At 46.1% G+C, this 26115-nt stretch overlaps 1 long non-coding RNA gene across 7 annotated transcripts in view; it reads left to right on the top strand.

Moving 5' to 3' along the window:
• Positions 1-23035, top strand: part of LOC112130190 (uncharacterized) — a 277700-nt gene extending 254665 nt beyond the window's left edge. For 6 of the 7 annotated variants that reach the window (XR_010138470.1, XR_010138467.1, XR_010138473.1 and 3 more), the window contains 2 exons: positions 14043-14421; positions 18993-20063. This is a non-coding gene — a long non-coding RNA (uncharacterized LOC112130190). Of the gene's footprint in view, positions 1-14042; positions 14422-18992; positions 20064-20091 lie in introns of those variants that run through there. The other variant, XR_010138469.1, reaches the window with a different exon arrangement.
• The last annotated feature ends 3080 nt before the right edge of the window (positions 23036-26115 follow it).

Here is a 26115-nt window from a genome sequence, read left to right as displayed (position 1 = left end):
ATTGTGCCACTGCATTCCCACCTGGGTGACTCTGTCCCTAAAAAAAGTAAAATATGAGCCGAGTGTGGTGGCTCATGCCTGAAATCCCAGCACTCTGGGAGGCTGAGGCTGGCAGATCATCTGAGGTCAGGAGTTCGAGACAAGCCTGCCCAACATGATGAAACCCGGTCTCTACTAAAAATACAAAAATTAGCCAGGCATGGTGGCTCACACCTATAATCCCAGCTACTCAGGAGGCTGAGGCAGGAGAATCACTTGAACTTGGGAGGCGGAGGCAGCAGTGAGCTGAGATCGCACCACTGCACTCCAGCCTGGGTAACAAGAGCAAAACTCCATCTCAAAAAAAAAGAAAAAAAAAAAAGAAAAAGTAAAATATGTATCCACAAATTATAAACAATTTAAAACAAGTTCTGCTTAACATGGCATCTGGACATGTGCACAGATAGTAGCTGATTTACGTGCTTGTCTCTATTGGCTCTGTCATTGCTGAGTCTGTTTTTATTGAACAACTTTTATTCTAGTTATTTTAGTTATATTTCTCTTTTATAGGCCTATGTAGTAGTTTTTCCTACTTTTTTACTTTTTATTTTTTGAGATGGAGTCTCACTCTGTCACCTAGGCTGGAGTGCAGTGGCACGATCTTGGCTCACTGCAACCTCCGCCTCCCAGGTTCAATTGATTCTCCTGCCTCAGCTTCCTGAGTAGCTGGCATTACAGGTGCCCGCCACCACACCCAGCTCATTTTTTGTATTTTTAGTAGAGATGGGGTTTCACCATGTTAGCCAGCATGGTCTCAAGCTCCTGACCTCATGATCTGCCCACCTCGGCCTCCCAAAGTGCTGGGATTACAGGCGTGAGCCACAGCACCCAGTCCTACATTTTATTATAAAAAAAATTTAAGACATATACCTACCACCTTGATTCTGCAATTCACATTTTATGATGTTTGTCATTTTACGTATCTACTACCTATGTGTAGTAATTTCTACATGAAACCCTGGATGTGGTGAATCTACATTGTTGATTGCTGGATTTAGTTGTCTTGCTTCAAAGGGTGTTTGACTTAGTCCAGGCAGTCAGGTGCCTGAGCTCAAGCTCCCTGGTGATTACTTGGATCCCTCTGGGACTGGTGAAGCTACTCTGGCTTGCGTTTACAGCAGCCTTTTCCCCAGGCGAGTTTATTTCTGCCACTACTGCAGAATCCTTCTGGGCTCTTAACTGAATGCCTTGGATATTAACAAAGACTCTCCACCCCACCTGGTTGGAGCCTGAAGGTTCTGTAGCCCTGGGTGAGCTCTAGGAATGGTCAAACTTACAGTTCTCTGGTCACTCTATGCCTAGTTTTGTGGAGTTTTTTTTTTTTTTTTTCCCACAGAAGTGAAATTTACTGTTCAGCAACAGACTTGAGGGAGACCCTACACAGATTTTTGGAATCCTTTCTTGGTGTACATTTCTCTTTTCTGCTTCTCTGCCCTGCAAATTCCAGTAGCCTCAGCCTCCTTGAACTCTAATCTCTGATGACACACAAGGAATTAACTGAGAATTATTAAAGTCAAATATTAAACCCTACTTCAAAATTGTCACATATAATTATGCCTAGCAAACTACAACATCCCCTTCCTTTTTACTAAGGGTGTAATGGAGGCAGTTAGCCTGGCATGGTTCACCATTGTCTTCTGCTGTTTCGTTCAAGTATTGCCACTGTTCCTCTTGGTCTCACACTATCTTTGTCTCACACGTTCTCAATTCTGAGACTCTCGTGTTAGAACACTTCTTTTTCTCCTTTTAAAAAATTTTTTATAATAAGAAATTGCAAAAAAAGGAAATATACAGATCCCGGCTCTTCTTCTTAGTTGAAGGGCATGGTAAGAGTTGATATCTGTAACTGCCCTAAGGCAGAGGTTCTTAACCTCGCTGCATTTCACAGTCACTGGGTGAGCTTTTCAAAATCTCACCTCCATGTCACCTCTAAGACCAATTAAATCTGGATCTCTGGGCATCGTTTTTTTTATGAAGCTCCCCCCAGTGATCCCAGTGCACTGCCAACACTGAGATCCACTCCTCTACATTCACCTGGGGCTTGGTTTCCATCAGTGCCATGTCCAGAGACACCCCACTGCCCTCCAGGGGAGTGTGTAAAAAGCAACTAGCTGATCACTTATCATTAATGCTTGTGGGAGGCTGCAGCTCAGCTCTGCTCTGTGACCAAATATCCTTTGCCTAGGCGTGACTTTGAGTTCCATCCTGTGTTGATGAGATGGGGAAGATTCCTCAAACATTTTTGGTGGAAATAGTCATCCCTAAAAGGGGGTTTGCACTGTGCTTAAGAACTCTTGTTTAAGGCAGTCGACAGCCTCGACAGCAGCTCAGTATGGTATTTTTGGCATTTTTAATTTTCTTCAAGTCTTATGGTAAGTGTATGAGGTAGGGATGGTTTCAGACATGGGACACAAGGATGCATAGTGTTGGAGAGCCATGCTCAAGGCCACATGCTGTTCTAAGGCCCAAAGCCAGTGTGCTCTCCCAGTGTTTTTGCTTCTGTTTCTTCCTCTTACTCCAGCTCTCTCTCTTCTACATTGGATGTGTTTTCTGGATAGACCATGAGCATGTTATGGATCCTGGAGAAAAGACTTGGAATATTGAAGGACAATCCTTCTATTCATTCCAATAATTTTCTTTACTTGGCAATCAGTTCTTACTCAGGGCTGTCCAATGGCACCCTGCGTTTGATGGTCATACTAGGCCTGATGGGATTTAGGGAAAAACATCAATTAGGTTGGAGAAAAAAGAGGACCCTATAAACATTAAGGGGAGGGATAAACATGCTCATGCCCGGCTGTGGGAGGGGGAATCCAGCCACGGTGGGGGGAACTTGGTAGCATACGTTAAAATAACTGTGTGTGCTCCGTGAGCTAGTGATTTCACTTGTAGATATCTGCTTTAGGAAGACACTCTGCAGTACCTTAGGGAGAAGGTGTGAACAGGGCTCTCCATCACAGCATTATGTGGAATCTGGAAAAACTGAAAACAAGCTAAATGTTTATTAATAGTGGAATAGATAATGATTTAATGCTGAATAAATAATGACAAAGTTACTGTGGAGTACTACATACAAGCTGACAAGAATAGACAGGCTGAGCAGGGTGGCTCACACCTATAATCTAGTGCTTTGAGAGGCCGAGGTGGGAGGATTGCTTGAGGCTAGGAGTTTGGGACCTGCCTGAGCAACATAGCAAGCTGAGACCCTGTCTCTACAAAAAATAATTTTAAAAAGTTAGCCAGGTGTGTTGGTGCTCGCCTGTAGTCCCAGCTACTCAGGAGGCTGAGGTGGAAGAATCGCTTGAGCCCAGGAGTTCAAAGCTGCAGTGAGCTATGATCACACCACTGCACTCCAGCTTGGGTGACAAAGCGAGATCCCATTTCTAAAAATTAAAAAAAAAAGCATATATATGTACTAATAAGACTTCCAAGATAGAATGTAATATAGAGGAAGAAAAGCTTTAGAACCGAAATGACAATATACCATCATTTATATAAAACAAAACCAAGAAAAAAATTAAACAATACATGTGTATGTAAATGCATAGAAAATTCTGGAAGAGGCATGCGCTAATTTGGTAAGAATGGTTATTTCTGAAATGGGTGGGGCCCTGGTCTGAAGAGTGGGTGGTCAAAGGGTGCTTTTACTCAGTGTTTGCTATTACTTTTTAAATGAATGTTTTAAGTTCCTGAACAATGATGGAGTACAGTTTCCTTTAGAAACAGGTGAAGCATCTAAGCAAGGTGGACTTTTATTCTGTGCAGCCTGCCAGGGCTGTGGCATCACCTCAAGAGTGAAATTCTTATGGGAGCTTCATGGAACCTCTCTCATCCTCTCTCATTCCAGGCCCATCTTCCCTCTAATTTGGCTCAAGGGCCATCCAGCCGTACTAAATAGGATCAGGAACAATCTTGTAATTGTCTTGATTTTAGCAAAAGTCAAGTGTGATTCAGCAGGTGGAGGGCACTTGACTTTTCCAGAGTGCTATTCACAGTGGTTCTCAGTTCGCTGCCTGTGCTCTCAGAAGGATGAGCAGGGGCCATCACACCCCAAGGGTTTTGAGGAGCTATTTGCAGGCTGTGGGCTGGGAGAAACCAAGGCATGGCCAGGCCTCTGGTGGAACTCATGGCAGATCATGGAGAGTGGATCTTGGATTCTCATCCTGCCTTCTGGGCTGTCGGCTGGTTCCTCCCTCCACCTGCATTGCCCTTGCAGCTGCTTTCTGCTTAGCTACCCGGTGTCTGGGGTTCTGGTCAGCGGGCTCGGTCATTGATTTGAAAAAATATTTACACTTTTTGAGAGTAGAGAATCTTGGCTGTTTTGAGCACTGATGTATTTTAAACACTTGTTGTCATGCCTGGCACACTGTCAGCACTCAGTAAATATTTGTTGAATGAAGGAAGGAAACATTTATCAAGTTTCTACTGTGCATTAGGACTATGCAATGGGGTGCGATAATGGTCAGTACAGATGCATCCCCCACCCTGGTGGGACTCAGTAGTGAGTGAGGGAAGAGAGCAACCAGCTCATCAAGGGTGGGAGGAGAAACGCTCCCTAAGGAAGCCACACTTCTTATGGACACTGAAGGATGAGAAGAATCAGTTTTAAGACAAGCAGGGAAGAGAATTCCTGGCAAGAGGAACAGCAAGTGCAAGAGCCCTGAGGTAAGAGCCAGAAATAATAAAAACAGAAGTAAGCCCCATGGGAGGAGGGGGACAGATGCCAAAAGATGAACGTGGGGGATGGGCAGAGATGGCTCCTGTAGCCCTTGAGTCTTGGATATTGGATTTTGGATTTTGATAACAGAGAGTACATGCCTGTCATATGGGAGACCCCAAATGTGTGCAATTGCTGTGCTTAATTTTACCACTCTCTTGGTCCACTTGGGCTGCTATTATGAAATCCCACAGACTGGGTGACCTACAAACCACAGACATTTATTTCTCGCAGTTCTGGAAGCTGGAAACTCCAAAGTCAAGGGGCCAGCAGATTTGGTGTCTGTGAGGGCTGCTTCCTGGTTCACAGATGGCGGCTTCTTGCTGTGTCCTCATGTGGCAGAACAGGACAAGAAAGCTCTCCCAGGACCTTGTGTATAAGGGCACTGATCCCGATCATAAGGGCTCTGCCCCATGACCTCATCACCTCTCAAAGTTTCCACCTCTTGCTTCCATCACAGTGGAGATTAGGTTTCAACACATGAATTTTGGGGAGACAGAAACATTCAGTCTACAGCAAACATTTTTAGAAATGCTCCACTCTTGCCTAATTTATTTCAACCCATGGTGATGTCTCCAGTGTGATATTGTTGCATTCTCAATCATATTGTGTTATTTGTCTGCCCAGCAGATTCTTCTCTAGTGACCTTCATGCTCTGCCCCTCCACATGATTTTGTTGAACCTGACCATTAGGCAGCTCCCTTCCCCTTCTGGGAAGGGTCCAGGATTCAGAAAGACCAACCAGAGTGCCATAGTCTTGCCCAGTGCTTAGTGTGTGCAGGACGAGCAGGTGACCCAGACAGCCAGGCAGAATTGATGCAGGGACTGATGGAGACACAAGAGAAAGAAGGGCTCTGTGTTTCCTCCCCCATCTCACTATCTCCCAGCCGGGGCCTGCCAGCACTTCTTTTTGCTTCTCCTTCCTGGCTGCTTCCCTCTGTGAGAGCTTCAAGCCTAGGAAGCTTCTCTCGGGGAGCAGGGGGTGGGCAGCAGTGTCTTCGTGACATTGTTTGCATCCCTGGATCCAGCCATGCCTGAAGCATGAAGTCGATCTGCTGGACATATAGGAACACAATGTGTTGCTCTAATCTATTCTGTATATGTTAGTCTTGTCTCTCTAGATAGATGCGTGGGTGGCACATGATAGACAACGCCCACATCTAAAACCATGTTGTTTATGTTTTTGTTTAGTTTTTGTGAGACAAGATCTGTCATGCAGGCTGGAGTGCAGTGGCATGATCATCGCTCACTGCAGCCTCGACCTCCCATGCTCAAATGATCCTCCTACATCAGCCTCCTGAGTAGCTGGGACCACAGGCATGTGCACCACCCCATCTGGCTAATTTTTGTATATTTTGTAGAGATGAGGTTTTGCCATGTTGTCCAGGCCTTAAAACTTTTTTTTTTCCGGCTGGGTGCAGTAGCTCACGCCTGTAATCCCAGCACTTTGGGAGGCCGAGGCAGGTGGATCACAAGGTCAGGAGATCGAGACCATCCTGGCTAACGCGGTGTAACTCCATCTCTACTAAAAATACAAAAAATTAGCCGGGCATGGTGGCATACACCTGTAGTCCCAGCTATTTGGGAGGCTGAGGCAGGAGAATTGCTTGAACCGGAGGCGGAGTTTCCAGTGAGCTGAGATCGTGCCACTGCACTCCAGCCTGGGTGACAGAGTGAGACTGTCTCAAAAAAAAAAAAAATACCTTTTTTCCTCAATTGCAGTGCCTAGTACACTGTCCAGCATACAGCAGGTGCTCAGTAAGTGCCAATCTAGTTACTACACACAGAACCTAAGCTGCTAAGTTCACCAACAGTATGATGAATCATTTTAGTCCTGAGTTAATCAGTGTGTTGTAAGCAATTCAAACTATAGGCCCATATTTCAATATCAGTGAGACTCCATGAGCTAAAAATTGTTCCTTGGATTGAGTGATTTGTTTGAAGCAGCATTTTTTCCACTCTCCAGGTAATAGGGTGAAAGTGGAGAAACAGAGATGGAATAAAGTTTTTGAGGGAAAGCAGACCATGGGACCTCCGCTTGGCACCATGCCATGTGTCAGGTATTTTATCTTCCCAGCTCTCCCTGTCTTGGGGACACACTTGTGTTTCAGTCTCTTTAATCTATTGGATAGCATGTGTATTAGTCTATTTACATGCTGCTATAAAGAACTGCCTGAGACTGGGTAATTTATAAGGGAAAGAGGTTTAATTGACTTACAGCTCACCATGGCTGGGAAGGCCTTGGGAAACTTACAATCATGGTAGAAGGTGAAGGAGAAGCAGGCACCTTCTTCACAAGGTGGCAGGAAGAAGTGCCAAGCAAAGGGAGAAGAGCCCCTTATAAAAAAAACCATCAGATCATATGAAAACTCACTCACCATCTTGAGAACAGAATGGGGGAAACTGCCCTCAGGATTCAATTATCTCCACCTGGCCCCACCCTTGACTTGTGGGGATTATGAGAATTCAAGGTGAGATTTGGGTGTGGACACAGCTGAGCCATAGCAGCATGTGTTTTGGGGGCAGGTGAAATGGATCACACCATTTCCATTTAGTGATGTGCTCCGTGACACGTGAGCTGTGCTGTGGGGCTCTCCCTTTCCCCTCGCTGTGGCCCAGCTGCAGCTCTGCCAGCGTCACTGGCTGTTGCTCCTCAGCCTTTTGTTTATTAGAAAATCCTGGGGATGATGATTTGATACATTTGCATATTAGCCTCCTTGATTACTGATGTTGATTTTTTTTTTTTTGCATTGTGCATGCAAATCAAATGGTTAGCATAAATCTAAGCAAATATTTTTTCTATGTCCTGGAAAGACACATTGAATGCAGTTGTGTATGGGAAGTGTGTGGGAAGTTCAGGGGCAGTGGATTTTAAATCTCACCACCCTCACCAAGCCATCTGCTTATAGGTGAAGGCTAAGTCACCATTTCAAATGTCCCTTAAGGAAGCCGGTGGGGCTCGCCCAGGAAACCTGCCAAGCCAGCAGGGACCAGGAAGTTGCTCGAGCGCATGAGAGCCCTTCCTCCTCCTTCTATGGACTGTGGGTATGAGTCACGAGTCACGTTAATCACACCCTCAGCTCTCAGCGTGCCCTCACTGGCCGTTGGGGCAAGATCCCTCTCCCATTTTGTAGATTTCTCTTTCCCGTATTCTCATTGCACTTCCGCACCCTCACCTCTTCCCCGCTTCTCATCTTGTGTTTGGTAATGTGCTGCAGAATGCATGCATCCTTGTAAACTAGGTAGAGCTGCTGCCGGCATGCATTTTTGATTTACACAAAAGCTGAGCTTGGGCTCTAAAGCCTGGCTACTCCAAGTGTGGTGTGAACCCCAGCAGCCTCGCCTGGAGCTTGTTAGAAATGCAGAGTCCTAGGCCCTGCTTCCGATCTGTGGAAGCAGTCCCTGCATTTTAAGAGGGTCCCTTAGTGATTTCCTCTGTGATTCAAGCTGGAGAAGCTCCCATCTAGATCTTCCGTTTCTTCCTCTTTCTACTCGGTAATAGACGGTTCAGCTCTATCTGTGCCGCTCTGCGTGTAGCCTTCTGTTGCGTCTCACGGCTTCGTTTCTGTGATGTGCATCCACACTGCTTTCTTCTGCCTCCCCCTGTGATGGACACTTCTCTGGTGGCCATAATTATATGAACAGATTCTTCCCTGCTGCCCGGACAGGATTCTTAGCTCCAATTTGGAGCAATCAGATTCCTCCTCCAATGAGTTTGTGTCTGAGTATGAGCTGTGGGCTCCCAGCCTGAGGAAATATTTCTCTTGCTGGAGGGAATAAAAGCGTGAGAGCTGTGATGTGGGCCTAAGCTGGAAGAGTGGGCAGGGAGAAGCCACCGGGGAGGGGCAGGGGTTAGTGTGACAATGTTCTCGTTCCCTCCTAAGGTCCAGCAGCCAGCAGCTTCCCTGGTGTACTCTCCAGCCCCTAAAATGTACTCTTCCTTTTATTTTACTTTTTTGAATTTTTTTATTGTGGTAATATATATTCAACACAAAATTTACCACTTTTACTATTTTAATGCATACAATTCAGTAGCTTTAAGTGCCTTCACGTTGTCATGCAGCTGTCACCACCGTCCACCTCCAGAGCTTTTCCATCATCCCACACTGAAACTGTGTCTCCCTTCCCCTTTTCTGAGGCCAGCTTGAGTAGGTTTTTAGTCTGTATCTACCATGAACTCTAAATAAACATTAGGAAGCAGGAATCCTTGGCCTACCAGAAACTTATGAGTGATCTGAGGACAAGCCTGTGGGCCAGAAGTGACTTATCAATGAAGAAGGACCACGACTGCATCAGGAGTTCTCAACCTCAGTGCGGGGATGGGCTTCAGGTGGCACAGGATGTCTCCGAAATCAGATGGAGCATTGGCTTTAATAAGTGCTTATTTTGAGGGGGGAACCAACTGCTTTTATCAGCCTTTCAAACGGTTTTAAAAGCTAAGAAATGTTACTAATTGATGAGTTTGATGATAACAATAAAATTGTGTTTTCTTTATTCCCACAACCACTCAGCACAACACTTCACAGCAAATGTGTGGGCTTTTCCCACGCTTTTCTTCAGTGGATCCCAACTGCATGTCCTGCAAGTCAATTCTGCCACTATCTACTTGAAGTTAGGGCAGATCCCACAGGATGAGGGCTCAGTGCCACATGACTGCCCCACTTTGGATGAGAATTGCAGGTAGTAGGTTATCACCTACACTTTAGATCAACTGGCTTTAACTAGGGTTCCACAATTTGCTAGCATGGCTCCCAAAACTCAAGGAAACACATTTACTGGTTTATTATATTTATAATGGATATGGTGAAGAATGCAGATGAACAACCAGGTGGCGGCTTGCATACAGCCAAGGATGTGTGGAGGGCAGGGGGCTTCAGTGCCCCCTTCAGGACCTTCCACACATACAGCAACCGGAAGCTTTCCAAACTGTCTTTTTTTGGGTTTTATGGAGGGCTTCATTACAAAAGCATAATTTGGGGGTTTTTTTGAGACAGTGTCTCACTCTGTGCCCCAGGCTGGAGTACAGTGGTGCAGTCATGGCTCACTGCAGCCTCAACCTTCTGGGCTCAAGCAATTGATCCCCCTGCTTAGCCTTCCCAGTAGCTGGAACCACCACATCACCATTTCTGGCTATTTTTTAATTTTTTTTGTAGAGATGTGGGTCTCACTATGTTGTCCAGGCTGGTCTTGGACCCCTGAGCTCAAGGGATCCTCCCCTCCCCACTCAGCTTCCCAAAGTGCTAGAATTACAAGTGTGTGCCACTACATCCAGCCCAAAAGCCTGATTGACTAAATCAACTGGCCATTGGTGATCAACTCAACCTTCACCTCCTATCCTCTTCCCAGAAATCAAGGAGTGGGGCTGAAACTTCCAAACCCCTAATCACATGGTTGGTTCCCCTGGCAACCAGCCCCCATCCTGAGGCCACCCAGGAGCCCTCCAAGAGTCACTTCATAAGAACCAAAGAGACTCCTGTTACCTAGAAAATTTCAAGGGATTTAGGAGCTCTGTGTTAGTCAATCGCTCAGGAAATTACAAAGGTCTTAAGAGCTCTGTGCCAGAAGCAAGAGGCATGGGGTAAAAAAGTATATGTATATATGTCTATTTCTTATTATATCACAGTGTCACAGATTATCTCTTCCTTTGTTAGGTAAAATCAGCCCTGGGGAGTCACAACCACTTAAAACACAGTCCGTGCTTTCAGTGAGTCTAGTTCTCAGAGGGGAAGGCTGTTAGTGGTGGGTGTGGAAGCTGGGAAATGAAGGCCACTGGGGAAATAAATTGGGGAAGGCCACCTGGTAGTGGCTACCTTCAGGGTATGTCAGAAGGCCCAATCTTGTTTTTAGTGAATGCCCCAGGGAAACCTATATGAAACTGGCAAGTTGTGTCCAGAGGACTTTCTCCAGCGTGAGTACTGGGCCCCTCTCCATCTGTTCTGCCTCCAGCACCCAGGACCGCTCTGAAGCTCTGTGAATTCAGCAGGCTGGGGATCCCCAGGCTGGGGCTTCCTGGGCCTGGAGTCACACACACCTGCCTTTGAATTCTGCCTCCCCTCTTACGCTTGGAACCTCGGGAGGGTCACTTTACATCCCTGAGTCTCAAGTTCCTTATCTGCAGAATAGTGATGGCCAGGCAGCCTGCAACTAGACAGGGTTATGAGTTTCAGAGAGGTTAACATGTGTGGGCACATCTTCAGTGGAAAAGTCAATGGAGGCCCGGCCCCTGAAGGTGTGCAGAGTCCACACCAGCGATTCACCATGTGAATGATCTTGAGCAAGATGCTTAAGCTTCCGGAGGCTCAGTTTTCTCATCTATAAAATGGGACTAATAATATTACCTATGTAACAGTGCTGCTCCAAAACGACATGAGGAACTCCATGTATAACACTCAGTGTCTTACACATGGAACCTTCATGAAAGCATGAGCTATCATGTGAGGCAATGCAGAGGTTGGGAAAATGAAGTGTTTTCCATAGTCTTTTTATTAGCAGACGTCACAAGCTTGTGGACAAATAAAAACTATCTGTGGATAGCTGACATGTTTTGTTTAGCTCAAAATATTGGGGAAAAAAGTCCACGTGTCAACAGTAAAAAATGAGATTTTTCACATTTAGAGAAGTCGTGATTTTCAACTTAAAAATATTTTGGAACAAAGTCAGAAGGTGTAACAGCCGTGGGCCGAAGTCGGGCAGTAGTGACTTAGAGGTGTGTGCACTCCGCCTCCACCCAGCCGGCACTTCAGCAGCCTCCACTCAGCTCTCTTTCCTGTGTGTGTTCCTGGCCTGGCCCTGTGGGCTTTGTGGTTTACAACCTCTGTCTTAAAGGACTGTGTCCAGTGTGGATCTGGGATATAAAAAGGTTTGAATGAGCCTAGAGCAAGCTGAGGCTAAAAGGATAGATACTTTATAATGGAATCTAATATTTTAAAACAAGCTTTTCTTATTTTCTTAGCTATAAAAGCATTTGATCAGCAGACCTTAGCTGCTTGCCTTGCCTCCAGCCAGAGCAGCTCTAGCAATAGCTCACCTGTCTGTGTTCCAGGAGCCCTGACTGCCTCCGCTGCTGCCACCAGCTCTGCAGACCAAGAGCCCCCACGTGCAGTGCTAAGTGACAGGAGGAACGGTGCACCTGGGCATGGCTGAGCCAGGTCCCCTGCAGCCCGGCTTTTCCTGTGGAGCCACGTGGTCTACCAGTGTGGGGAGTCAGTGCAGACTTTGCCTAGGAGAGGCTGAGACAGCCAGTGCCTCCTGACCCTCCTTGGCTGACTGTGGCTCACAGCTCCTTGTGGCCTCTCTGGTGAGGTCCTAAGTGACTGAGCAGTCAGCTATGTTTTGTTGTGAGACTGTGACCGGCTTGGAATTGCACTACTCAGTATTTGTTTTTGCTTTTTCTCTGCCCCTCTTTCTTCCTCATTCCTGCTTCTTTCTTTGGGATTGCACCTCCAACAAAGCTTTAGCCTGTAAGCTTTTGTCATAGGCTCAGCTTTTTAGGGCAACTGGAATAAAGTGTATACGTTCATTGTAGACAGTTTGTAAAATGCTGAAAAAATAAAGACCATAAAATAAATCACTCATAATCCTAACATCCAGTGATAGTCAAATGATTGTCACTGTGAGTCTTTCTCCCCCTTCTCCCCTCCTTCTCTTCATCTTCTTCCTACTCCTCTTCCTTTTTCTCTCTCCTCATTTAAACAGGTGAGATTAGGAGAATTAAGACTGAGATAAAATGGCTTGAAAAGACATGGCTTAGAGAGGATTTTATGCTTGTCTTGCTGTAAAGAAGAAGGTTTTATAGTAAAGATGCTGAATAAAAGGACAGTAGTTAAATAACAAATTCAGAAAGAGAGGTTAGGTGCATAAAAAAAGTTGAGACTGCCAGAAGGGTTCTGCACTGAAAGGAATTCCTGGGAAAGAAGGCTGTGGCATCCCCACTGAATGAATAAACTATGGGGTTTCAGGGATAGGAAGAACAGAGAAAATCAAAGAAAGACAGAGTACAGAGCTGCTCAGGGCAGCACCTTTTCTGGCAGAAGAAAAGCAGCTACAGAAAGCTGGCTCAAAAGGCAAGCAAGCACTTGATGGAAAAGAAGAGGCAAAAATCAGAGAAGGAGAAGTAATGCAAATTGAGTTTATTTATTTCTATTTTTATTTTTTTGAGACAGAGTCTCTCTCTGTCACCCAGGCTGGAGTGCAATGGCACGACCTCATCTCACTTCTTCCTCCACCTCCCAGGTTCAAGTGATTCTTCCTGCCTCAGCCTCCCGAGTAGCTGGGACTACAGGTATGAGCCATCACGCCTGGTTAATCTTTGTATTTTTAGTAGAGACGGGGTTTCACCATGTTGGCCAGGCTGGTCTCAAACTCCTGACCTCAGGTGATCCACCTGCCTCAGCCTCTCAAATTGCTGGGATTAGAGGCGTGAGCCACTGTGCCTGGCTGAGTTTGTTGTTTACAAAAATATTCATATATAATTAATTGTACTTTGAATTTTCGTAAGAGGTTGTTTAGCAATGGGGAAAACAAATTTTAAATACATATGTGTCCTATGTAAATACATGTATGATAAGACACCTGTGAGTGTAAAAGGATGCCCTGGGTCTGTGGGCATTGAGGCTCTATAAGGCGAATATAATAACAGCAGTACAGGCACCCCTAGGCTGAGTGCTTCCTCCCTGGTATTGTTTGCTAATTGTTTCTGGAGGTGACTGAGGATGGATGGCAATAAAAGTTTGGGGGAATGTATTTTTGATTGACCCCAAAATGGTTTTGCTGCAAAATTTAAATGAAGTGAGCATAATGTAGGGTTTATTCTCCTCAGGAGAACTCTATAGATTTTCATATCCCATTTACATCAATAGCAGGATAATTTATCTTGATTACAGGGAGTACTGAGGGAAGTAATTGTCATGTGCTGCTTATTATAGTGCTTCCAAATAAATCCCAAGCTCCAACGATATAGAGGTTTTAAAACCAGCCACAGGGTGTGCACGATAGCATTGGTTTCAATAATCAATAGTAAATGATCCATGAATCAGAGATGCTTTCTTAGAGTGATCATAATGGCTTCTATTCCTTTCCTTTCCAGCTCATTAACAATCAGCTTTTAAAAACATGTCCAACCTGGGTGGCACTTTCCTAGGAAGGAGCTGCCGCCTGTGTGTCGGAGCCCGGAGTGCTGGGTGACCGTAGGCCGGATGCACAGCCAGAAACTCCGTCCAAATCAATGGCCTCCTGTACATTTTAGGTAACACCTCCTAACCTGTGTTTTGGTCTTTTGTTTTGTCAGGATAGCCACTGAGCAAGCCTGTAAGGCTATTGGTCTGCCCATTCTGGTTTCTTCACCAATGAGAAAACTGGGACCTGGGGAGTTTGCAGAAGCCATCCAAGGGCACCTGCTTCTCACAGCACAGCAGCTTCTTGCAGCCCTCCCTCCTGTCTTGTTTCTCCCTTGGTTGAGAGGAGAGGCCAGAACCGGATGCAGCCAGTTCCAACAGTAATGAATTGCTCTAAGGTGTGGAGCCAAGAACCGGTGACAAGGTCAGGAAATTCCACCCTGGGGCACTGACCCAACTAAGAGACTGTGCATGATGGCTAAGTTCAGAGCTCTGAGGAGATGGTAAAACTCATTTGCAATGAAACAAGCTATTTCCCAACTCTGCAGCCAGGTGAGTAGGTTGTTTGCATTATTGGAAATTGGTTTCTGAAATATTTGGCAGAGGAGGCTGTGAAAGGTGTTTGCAGATGTCAAACAGCACCCCCTGGTGGAGTGCAGTGGCCCTGAGTCTTGGTCCAGCCAGCCTTTTTTTTTCAATTCTGTAAATTTAAGATGCACAACAAGATGTTTTGATATACATATTTATAGTGAAGTGATTATTTACAGGTGAGCAATTCAACATATCCATCTCTTTCTATAGTTTCCTTGAGTGTGTGCACACTAACAGCACCTAAAATCGACCCTTTCAGTAAATTTTCAATATACTCTACAATATTAGTAAGTGTAGTCCTCTTGCTGTATATTAGATCTCCACTTATTTATCCTACATAACTGCAAGTTTGCACTCTTTAACCTACATCTCCCCACCATTTCCTTGCCTTCCCCACCCCTGGGAGCCACTTTTCTTCTATTCTGTTTCTTCCTTCTTCCTTCTTCTCTCCTTCTCCTTCTTGTTCTTCTTCTACTACTTCTTCTTCCTCTTCTTTTTTTCTTCTTCCTCTTCTTCCTCCTCCTCCTCGTCTTCTTCTTCTTTTTCAGACTCCACACCTCGGTCGACTCCACACCTCAATGAGATCATGCAGTGTTTCCTGTGCCTGACTTATCTCACTTAGCATAATGTCCTCACCCAGTCTGGCATCAGGCTGCAGCCAGCTCTGCAAGCAGGGCCAGGGGCCTAGACGGGCAGCTGTCAGGGAAGCCTGCTGGGTGCCCCCTTCCCCTCAGCTGCACCTGGGCCCCAGGGGCTCTGGCCTTTCCTGGGGGATCCCATCTCATTCAACCCATGAGCAGTGGAGGAGGTGGTGCAGTGAGCCACGAGAGTGTTCCAGTCGTCTTGACTCATAACTTACACATTCTTGTCCAGCACTTCCTGTGCCTGCCCTGCATCAGGCCCACCTCTGACTCCAGCCATGGCTCAGTCAAGCACTCTATGGGCTTTCACCTGCTTCCCATGGACAGTGGTTCACCCCAAAGTGCCCTTTCTCTGAGGGCTTTGGAGAGACAGGGGGATCCCATCATAAGGAGTGTTGGAAAAGGTCTTTGTGCAGCCTCCAGCACTTCTGCTTGGTGGCCCCTCAACCCTCCCACTGTTCCTCCACTCTCCCATGTTAGGGCCCCTTCTCTTTGGGCCCCCATTCAAATCTTCATATATATATTTTTAAATTCAGCAGGGCTCTTGGCTGTTCCTTCCCTCTGGCCTGGCCAGAGACTCACTTATGTGATGTCATGAAGATTGGCCCAACGTGCTCAGCCACCTTCCGGCAGCCATGAACGGGGAGACACTTTGACATTTCCATTTGCCCATTTTGGTGCTCCTCTCCTGACTTGGGAGGGAAAGAAAGCAGTTTAGACATTAGCTTTGCTGTGTGATATGAATTATACCACTTACTCCCTTCACTCTGTAACTTTAGAAAGTTTCAACAGTCATTTATATTTGTGTTAAAGCTCACTGAGTTTCACTTTCCTCAACTAAAATTTACCAAGTGCCTGGGCTTTCCCAGGCCTCGTGCTCCAACAAGTCATAATAAAATAAATTGGCAGCTACCAGATAGTGCTGCAGTGCTGACAAGCCAGTGCGCGAAACGCTTCAGAAGCACAGGGGAGGGAGGGAGGGAGGATCAGGCTGGGGGCACCAGCTTTAGCAGGTTGGCGAGGGACCCCTTCTTTGTCATTCCCCTGATGATGGGGTTCTATTTCCCAGGGCAGGTGCTGGGGAGGCAGGTGGAGCAGAGAGAGAGGCTCATTTCCACTGAGGAGAGAATACCTTCCAAAGGTCCCTGCCTTTGGATTCAGTCTGCTGCTCTTCTGCTTGGGAACCAGCTCTACTATGGGCAAGGCAGGGATTCTGGATGAGGAAGAGGGCGCTTACCCCCAACCCCATAGACACTGCTGAGGCTGACAGGGGAAGGCAAGCCAAGGCCCTTCCAGCTCTGCCTTTGAGGCCTGTGCTATGCTGAGACCCTTTCCAGGCACAGGGGCCAAAGCACAGTGCTAGGACTGGGGTGTGCTAGGCACATCTAGAGACAGGGTGTAGGTTCTCCACTCTCCGGGCCTGTTTTCCCACCTTAAAAATAGGGCAGAGAAAAGCCCTGACTATCAGATTTGTGGGCTCCCAGCCAGTTCCTAATGCTCTGGGGCTCTGTGGCAGGTTAGAAGTGAAGGACTGTGGAATAAATGCAGAGGAAAAACACAGAAGTGAACTGAGATGAGAGGAAGTTGGCAAGGGGAAGAGAGAGGGGGAAAAGAGGCAGAGAAAAAAATCAAAGAGGAGAGAAAGCGGGAATGATAGAGGAGAGAGAGAGTAAATGAACAAGAGAAGGAGGGAGAATATGAGTAAGTAAATAATGAGGACAGAGTACTGTCTTCCCTCTGGCTGGACTCTGCCCTGGTTTCCATGGTAATGGGAAGCAGAGGGTTGGGGAAGGCTGTTCTCACCCCTCCTGGGGTGAAGGAGACCAGGTCACAGCAGCTGGGCAGGGCCTGGCTTAGTGGCCTTCCCTGTGCTGCGCCTGCCTTTGGCTGTTGGCAGGGGTGGGATGCGCTCTGAGAAGATGCCTCTAACCACCCTTGTGGACATGACTGACACCCATCCCAGGTGGTGCAAGGATTGCCTCCTGTGTCTTCCCAGAGCCCCTGGCACTGCCCTATTCATAGTTCAGCTCATTCTGGCCCCAGATTGCCTTCCCCTCCAGACTGCAAGCTCCTCCAGAGAGCTTTAGCCGGAGGTCCTTAGTTCTGTTGTACCATAGATGCCTTTGGGCAAAGCCAGTGGACCCCGTTTCTGAACAATTTTTTAAATGCATGTAGTAAAATATACAGAATTAACAAAATCAATTATATTGAAATATACTTGTTAACATTAAAATGTAAAATAGTAACAGATTTGCTTTTCTAGTAATACATTATAGCAGCAGGTCTGATAAGCATCAAAATTTCAACATTGTGATCATCTGCAAAAACTGTGCTGTGAAACGGAGGCCTCTATGGCTTATATCAATGACAAGGTCCCAGGTACTACTAATACTATTAGGGACATGCTCAATTTCAGCTCAAGATTGGTGAACACAAAAGAATAACTTTTGGCGGGGCACAGTGGCTCACGCCTGTAATCCCAGCACTTTGGGAGGCCGAGGCAGGCGGATCACAAGGTCAGGAGATAGAGACCATCCTGGCTAACACCGTGAAACACCGTCTCTTCTAAAAATACAAAAAAATTAGCCAGGCGTGGCGGTGGGCGCCTGTAGTACCAGCTACTCAGGAGGCTGAGGCAGGAGAATGGCGTGAATCCGGGAGGTGGAGCTTGCAGTGAGCTGAGATCACGCCACTGCACTCCAGCCTGGGTGACAGAGCGAGACTCTGTCTCAAAAAAAGAAAAAAAAAAAAATTACTTTTTATCCACATTCACAGACTCACCAGATTCTATTTATGGACCCCTTGGTGGGGTCTTCGGACCCCAAGGAAGCCCCTGCTCATTCTCTATGCCTTCCTACCCCATCTTTCACCTCTCTCTCCCTTGTCACTCTGCCCAGTCCCCTGGCCTTCTGGCAGTGTCACTTTGTATGCTTCTTTTTGTCCTGTTTTGTTTGTTTTTGGAGATAGAGTTTCACTCTTGTTGCCCAGGCTGGAGTGCAGTGGCGTGATCTCTGCTCACTGCAACCTCCGCCTCCCGGGTTCAAGGGTTTCTTGTGCCTCAGCCTCCTGAGTAGCTGGATTATAGGCATGCACCACTACACCCAGCACATTTTTGTATTTTTAGTAGAGACAGGGTTTCACCATGTTGGCCAGGCTGGTCTCAAACTCCTGACCTCAGGTGATCCACCCGCCTTGGCCTCCCAAAGTGCAGGGATGGCAGTGCCACTTTGAATGCGTTCAGTGCTTCCTAAGTCAGGGTCTTCTCCCCTGGTTGCCCCTGCTGCCTAGAATGTTCTTTCAGCCCCTCTACCTGGTCCCTCACTGCTCCCCTCAGCTCACCTCCTCAGAGCAGCCTCCACAAAGGTCCCAGGCTAGATTTGGTGTTTCCTGTTTTTCTTGCTACAAAACTCAGTGTCTCGCTTCTCTAGTACTTATTCAATTTATAATTGATCATCAAACAAATAAACACAAAATAAACATATGTCCACACGTGAAGACTGTGCTTTATGAGAGGATGGTGACCACATCTGTTTGGCCCTTTGCCTTAAGTTCAGCTAGCAATATCTGTTACCTAGTAGAGACGGTACACGCCTGAAGAAGTGATGAATGAGTGGATTTAAAAGGTTTAGACACTGTCCAGCTTGTCTTTGCACTTTTAGTGCTTAGCCCCATGTCTGGCACATTGTAGGTGCTCACTTAGTGATAGCCAAATGAATTAAAGGCTGGCTGGCTGGAGAGAAGGTTGAGGGGCTGGGGTTGAGGCCTCGCAGATGTGACCCTGGACCCTAAACCTTACTGAGATACTGCCCAGCCCATGGACTGCCTCCCAGGGTCCAGCTGTGTGATTAACTCAACATTCCTTTATTTTTTATTCCATCTCCCTCTGTCTAGTTTCTGATTTGAAAGTGGCTGATTTGGGGAATGAGTTCTGAGCACTCTGTGGGTTACTGTAGAAACCATCCTCCTGGCTGTCTCACCTCTCCATGGATCTGGAGTCTTCAGGAGCCAGGACTGGACTGGGATGTGAGGCTGGGTCTTCCGAGCTGTAGATGGGAGCAGGAAGATGGATCTCCACTCACAATCTCAGCACAAGGCTCAGCTCTCTCCTGGCAACTCGCCCATCATCTGTTTCTGAGTTCTTCTGACATACAGGTACTTGTGCCTTTGATACTTCTTTGCTTCTATTAAGTGATGAGCCATTTAACCATGCAGCCATCTCTGGACAATGAGACAGGAAGGCCGGGTCAGGGTGGTGGGGGCAGGGGAGTGCTGGAAACCGAGGAGAGAGTGGAAGAAAAGCAGGGAGGAGGCCCTTTCATCCCTGACCTACAGCATCCTCCTGCCCAGAGCAGGAATTTGTTCTGCTTTTTTTTTCTTAGCAACATTCACTTGATTGAGTCCTGACCTTTCCCTGCCAAAAAGAAAGCCATGCTAGTGAAATTAAGGGAGAAATCTAATATTCATGAGGTGCTGATTACCCACAAATAGGATAGTGTTTTAAAGTAGATGGTGTCAGAATTGCAAAGGCTTTTGATAAATATGTATGTTTACGGGCCCAAACAGAAGTGGAATACAGTCTAGGTGCTGAATAATTCCTCATGAGGATGGAGACAGCCTGCCACAGCCCGTTCATCATCAGGTGCGGGGCTTGGGTGAGGTGTGATTATCTAGCGTAATTACACGTGCCATGCAACATTCATGAAACCCAGCAGACATCTTTGTCTATGCAGGACAGGAAAGGGCTTCACTCTGAAGCACAGCAAACTTCCAAATTACTATTTAGCCTTTTGTACTTCAAGCTTGAGCCACTTTTCATAGGTGCTAAGTAAGGTATTCAGAGAGCCTGCTTAGGACTGGTTAGGTACCAGTTAGAATTAAAAGTTTCTCTCCCAAACAGCAGATGAACCAGATATTGTTAATAAAACATTACAAGCTACAAATCAGTTACCACTCACACTTAGCTTGCATTTTGTTTTCATTCCTTTTCAAGGTTCTCTGGAGGAGGCATCAAGAAAATACATTTGGATAAATCCTTCATCTCAAATATTTTCCCTTCATGAAACCAAAGGCATTGCTCCAAAGTCATTTCCATTAATTAGACATGCATCTTGTATGACTGAAGGAGAATCCAGTCCACAAACTCTGGGTTAATTTTCTCTTCTGACATCTGTGTGTTGTATTTCTCTGAGGAGCTGAATTATCTGCTCTCCAGTGCTTTCCTCTTGGTGTTTTCTGGCCAGGAGCAAGGAGACAGGCAGCTGCATTCTGGGAGCAGCAAGCAATTCTGAGAACTGGAGCTGCTTAGGTTCTTTCACTTCTGCTTCAAAGGAATACGTTGAGTTTGCAGAGAAGGAAGGAGAGAAAGACTCCAAGTTCCAAGCAGGGACTTGGGGTAGTCTCTGAGCATCCCAATGTACTTCCTCTCCACAGCTTCCTCACTGGGCTCCCAGCCACCAGTATTTGTCTCTTTAATCCCCCAACACAGAGCTACTAGATGGATTTCTCTTTCTTTCTGATGGATTTCTTTCTTTCTTTTTTGTTTCTTTCTTTCGATGGATTTCTTTCTCTTTCTTTCTTTCTCTTTCTTTTCTTTCTCTTTCTTTCTTTCTCTCTCTCTCTTTCTTTCTTTCTTTCTTTCTTTCTACATCTTCCTTCTTTCCTTCCTTGCTTCCTTTCTCTCTCTCTCTCTCTCTTTGTTTCAAGGTTTTTTTTTTTTTTTTTTTTTTTTTTTTCAGACAGTCTTGCTCTGTCACCCAGGCTGGAGTGCAGTGGTGCAATCTTGGCTCACTGAAGTCTCAACCTCCTAGGCTCAAACAGTCCTCCAACTTCAGCCTCCCAAGTAGCTGAGACTATGTACCAGCAATCTGGCTAATTAAAAAAAGATTTTTTTAGAGATGGGGTCTTACTATGTTGCCCAGGCTGGTCTTGAACTCCTAGCCTCAAACAATCCTCCTCCCTTAGCCTCCTGAATTGCTGTGATTATAGGCATGAGCCACCATGCCCAGCTGAATTTTTTCTTTTAACTGTAGTTTTATCATGTTCTTTTTGCTTAAAATAAACTTTTCTGAAGTAAATTCTGGACTCTGCAAGGTCCTTGTCCTTGTCCCTGGACTCTGCAAGGTCCTTGTCCCATTTGTTATGGTGTTTGGGCAAGCCCTCTGTTTTCCCGTCCAGAGCAGGCCTGAGACCTTCGCCTTCAGTGGCTTTCCTGGGATCCCCCACTACCCAGAAGTGCAGGGCTATTGCCCCTGCTCGTCCCCAGATCCCAACCCTCCATGGGTCTGCCCTGGATCCTTGCTGTTGGAGGGGAGGCACAACTTCACCTTTACCCTCATAGGGATTTTTAGCTGCACCTGTGAGTTACATTGACATAAGACAGATGAACGAGAGAAAAACATACACATTTATTTAACACAAGTTCTACGTGACACGGGGGCCTTATTAAGGAAATGAAGACCCAAAAAGGCAGTTACAGTAAACACATTGGACAAAGAGTAGTGCATTATGAAAATGTGACAAGGCAAAGGGGCTTTGGCTAACATGGTTAGCTGGGTGAAGTGGCCAGGAAGATAAGGGTGAGTCTAACAAGGTTTGTGTGTGCAGATTTTTCTTGGTCTTAATTCCCCATCCTTGATGGGAGTGGGACTTTGCTTCTGGTACAGAAAGTGCCTTCTTCACATGGGAATTATCTTTTGCTTTTAAGAAACAGATTAGAGTGGTCTTCTTGCGTCTGCTGTTTTCTTATCTGTTTTTAACTCAAAATAGTCAATATTCTACAGCAGCAGATCTGGGGGCAACATGTTCTGAACTCCCTCATTTCTGAGTGTCAGTGTCTTCCAGTTACAGACCACCAGGAACACACCTGCAGTTGACCAGCTGGGTTTATTACTTGATAGGGTGAGGAAGGATGCTCTCCACAAAAAAATAGTGGGGCATCTCAGGAAGAAGATATTGATGAAAGCTTTAGAGTCTGGGCTTTGATTGGGTAATGTTGAGGAGGGTATAAGAAGGTGATGTTTGCCATGGATTGGGTACTGACAGAAAGCAAGAACAATGTTATGGTTTGGTATCCTGATAAATGTTATTGACAGGCAGGGCAGACTAGAGTGAGGATAAGGCTGTAATTGGTAAAGAAGTAGCAGTCACTCATTTTTTACCAAGAGTGGTGGTTTTTAGGAGGGCTGCACAGTGATTTTGTTTTTGTCTAGTGACCTCACCTGATGTTGGTGTTCTGTGAGATCAGGTATGTCTAGCATAAAGAACATGGTCTTGCTGTGAGTGTCAGACCAGTTTCCAGATGTCAGGGGCCCACACCTTACCTTAGGACTCTCCAACCTCAGCCTGATCCATGTCTACACCTTGTAGTGCCAACCCTGAGCCTCTTCCTATTTTTTAATTTATTTATTGAGACAAGGTTGCTCTGTCACCCAGACTGGAGTGCAGTGGCATCATCACAGCCAGGTGTGGTGGTGCACAACTGTAAGCCCAGCTATTTGGGAGACTTAGGCATGAGAATAGCTTGAACCTGGAAGGCAGAGGTTGCAGTTGGCCAAGATTGCACCACTGTACTCCGGCCTCAGCAACAAAGTGAGACCCTGTCAAAAAAAAAAAAAAAGAGAAAGAAGAAAGAGAGAGAGAGAAAAAGAAAGAAAGAAAGAAGGGAGGGAGGGAGGGAGGGAAGGAAGGAAGGAAGGAAGGAAGGAAGGAAAGAAGGGAAGAGAGAAAGAAAGAAAAATTTAAAAAAGAAAATGGATGGGAAACACTTCAAAACTGTAAGGGCTGTAGGAGTGAGGGCATCAATTTCCTGAATGGCACGTGGCTGTTGGGAGGTGGCATAGTAAACACTGTCCCTCACTATGCTGTCATCACTGGGGTGAGGACTCTTCTCCATTCAGCTTTCCTGATCCACTTGCCATTCTTCACTCTGCTGAGGTGCCAGGAAGCCGACCTGTAAGGATTGCAACAATGGATCCTTCTGCCCTCTGGCTTCTGGTTGGTGTTGGTTAATGGAAATATTAATAGGAGATTACAGGGAGGAAGGAGAAGGGGTTAGGGAAGTTACCACCAAGCTTCTTCCTTGCCTGTGTCCTATGGGGCAGCTTCTCTCACAGCTCTCTCTCCAGGTTCTAGTAAACGCTCCCTCTCCTTTTCCTTGCTTTAACCCTGCACATATGATTCAGACAGTCCCTTTGTTAAATTTTCCTTGAGAATGCCACTTGAGTGACATCTATTTCCAGTGTATTTCTAGCATGCATCTATGCTAAATGATACCATTAGGTTTTCAAATTCACTCAGGAAAGAGAAGCCACTGACCCAGATCACACAACCCAAAAGCAGTGATGCTGGGATTTGAGGCTCCTGGTTCACAGTTTCATGTCAGTTTTTTGACCCTCTCATTCAGAGTGGGGCTAATTTATCTAGCAATCAGCTCAAGTGACTTCTTGTATTCTAGGTGGGTGTTTTCCAAACTGTGGAGCCATGAAATTGATTTAGAGGGTCATGACCCAGTATTACAAGAAAACCAAATAGAAACTGTTAGAATGCATCCCACATAGTAAAGGCAAGTATTGTTTGACTGAACTTTGGCTTCATCTGTATGTATGGGTGTGTGGTATCTGTACAGAGTTGCAGTGTAAAATCTATACCTTACTCTGGGCCACAGTCCAAAAGATTCTGAAAACCTTTGTTCTTTTGCTTTTCTTTTTAGAGAAAGGGTCTTGCACCAGGCTGGGGCAAGGGTCGTCCAGGCAGGAGTGCAGTGGTTCAATCACAGATAACTGCATCCTCCACCTTCTGGGCTCAAGTGATCCCCCCACCTCAGCCCTCATGGGTAGCTGGGACTAAAGGCGTGTGCAACCATGCCCTGCTAATTTTAACAAAAAATTTTTGTAGAGATGGGGTCTTACTATGTTACTCAGCCTGGTCTTAAATTCCTGGCTTCAAGCAATCCTCCCACCTGGGCCTCCCAAAGTGCTAGGATCACAGGCATGAGCTACCTGCTGGGCTGAAAGCCTTTGTTCTGTAGAGAGCAGCAAAGCCCTCTGAGACCTGAATGGGTGAGGCAGCTCCAACGTGGGTGGGGGCAGACCCTCTCGTGCTTTAGCACGCACTGTGATCCTCTAATAATGAGTGCATCCTGCAGGCCTCCCAAACACCTGGGACCAGAGAATGCTCTTAGTCTAAAACACACAGCCCCACTCTTCTGAGAACTGCGTTTTGGGAAATACTGCTTCTGGGAGAGGTGAATTGCACAGGAGAGCCAGCACCTGCTCTTTGGATGCCCCTGTACTGATGTAGGCCACCCAGGCTTGGGGCAGATGGGCAGGAGCAGAAGGAGGGATGCCAGCCTATGGATTCCAATCTATGCAATTAGTTCCCTAGGCATCAAGGCTGCCTTGAAAATTTTGGAATTCCATGTGGTAATCCAGGGGTTTAATCATTTTTTGTCCTCACACCAGCATAGTAGCTTCACTCTCAGCAAACATCTGCTGAATGCACAAATGACTCCTGTGCACTGTTCCTGCCCCTCCATGGAGCCAGTGACCATAATGAAAAGAGAATGGGCTTTGGAGTCAGAACCACATCCAGTTTGTGACTTTGGAATATATTACTTATTCTGAGCTATATCTCCTTCTTAGGCAAATGCAGATGGTAATACATTCCTTAGCATTGTTGTAGGTACTAAATAAGGTAATATACAAAGGCCAGGCTGAGTTCCTCATAGTTGATGACTTGGCAATGTTAATTTTTTTTCTCTCCCTTAAAGTCCTTCTCTTGCTTAAATTTGTTCTATAGCTTTATCACCTGTTTATTGTCTGTTATCTGCTTGCTTTCCTCCAGGGAAAGGGAGATCGCTACCTTGTCTAATAGCTCTTTCTAGTTTGGGACTAAAGACTGTCTCCTTCTACTGCATTCACTATTCCTGGTTTTATTCACCTAGGCCTCCTACTGCTCCTTAAGGAGACTAAATATTGAGACAGGAAGAAGAAAAGTAGGGGGTGAAGAATTGGTTTTTTTCAGACCGCCAACATTCACCTCCAATGAGCCTGGCCTGTTGACTTCTGTCTGGGTCTGCTCCTGCATATTTTCCAGCTCCTTCTTCGTTCCTCAGTGCCAACATGCAGAGAGAGCTGGCATCGTTGTAGACCAGAGACTTCTCTTGGCACTTTGCAAGCATTGTATGGCCCATTTGTGGTAATAATGTAAAATTTATCTGTCTGAGAAATGTGGGACTTTCTTGAGGACAATAGTTAACAGTGACGATCGTTATGTCCATATTTAATTTCTGAGAGAGTAAAAAAAAATCATTAAATGTTTGGTAAGCATTAAGGGGACTTCAGGCCCATAAGAGATTTGAAGAAATGTAGTGTATGGTTTTTATGGGAATAAGTAAATGACTGAATGGACCTATAGCTGGGAAGAGGCATGAGGTGGGACAAAGAGGCTGCATGTGGCCATCCCTGGGCTCCACCTCCTGTTACTCTTCCTCTAGTGGTTCCCAAGACTCAGGGTTGAGTCCAAGCCTGCAGCCTTCCACAGAGGAGCCATTGTCAGGCATGAAGCCAAGGTGAGCAACTTTGCTTGCTCACTTCAAGGAAGGTCTGCAGATGTGGCCTCGGCCCAGGGCCCTCTGGAAACACAAAGTTGTTCCATCTCTCATCTCTATAAAGCATCCACAAGGCCCTTTTCGATACCTGGGTTCCCATGTCCCTGGTAAAAACTTGCACTGTAGACGGGCAGGTCTCTAAGGCCCATATTCTGGTCCTGTGTGTTGCTTTTATTCTGTGCCTGGTGAGCAGTGATGGCTGTGTAAATGTTTGTTGAAGGACTGATTGACCCATTGAACAGATAAGTGAGTGGAAAAAAATAGATGTGCAAGCTCCAGGTTGTACAGGGGTCTGAGTCACTGTAGATTCTGGGGTCCCTGGGGAGGTCCAGCTGGGTGGTGCTATTCCCCAGAATCCTGAGCCTTAGGGTTCAGCTCAGCCCCTATCAGAACAGGACAGAGCTCCTG

This window comes from Pongo abelii, chromosome 20, assembly GCF_028885655.2.
Source record: "Pongo abelii isolate AG06213 chromosome 20, NHGRI_mPonAbe1-v2.0_pri, whole genome shotgun sequence".
NCBI lineage: Eukaryota > Metazoa > Chordata > Mammalia > Primates > Hominidae > Pongo > Pongo abelii.
This window is presented reverse-complemented; position numbering and strand designations above follow the sequence as displayed.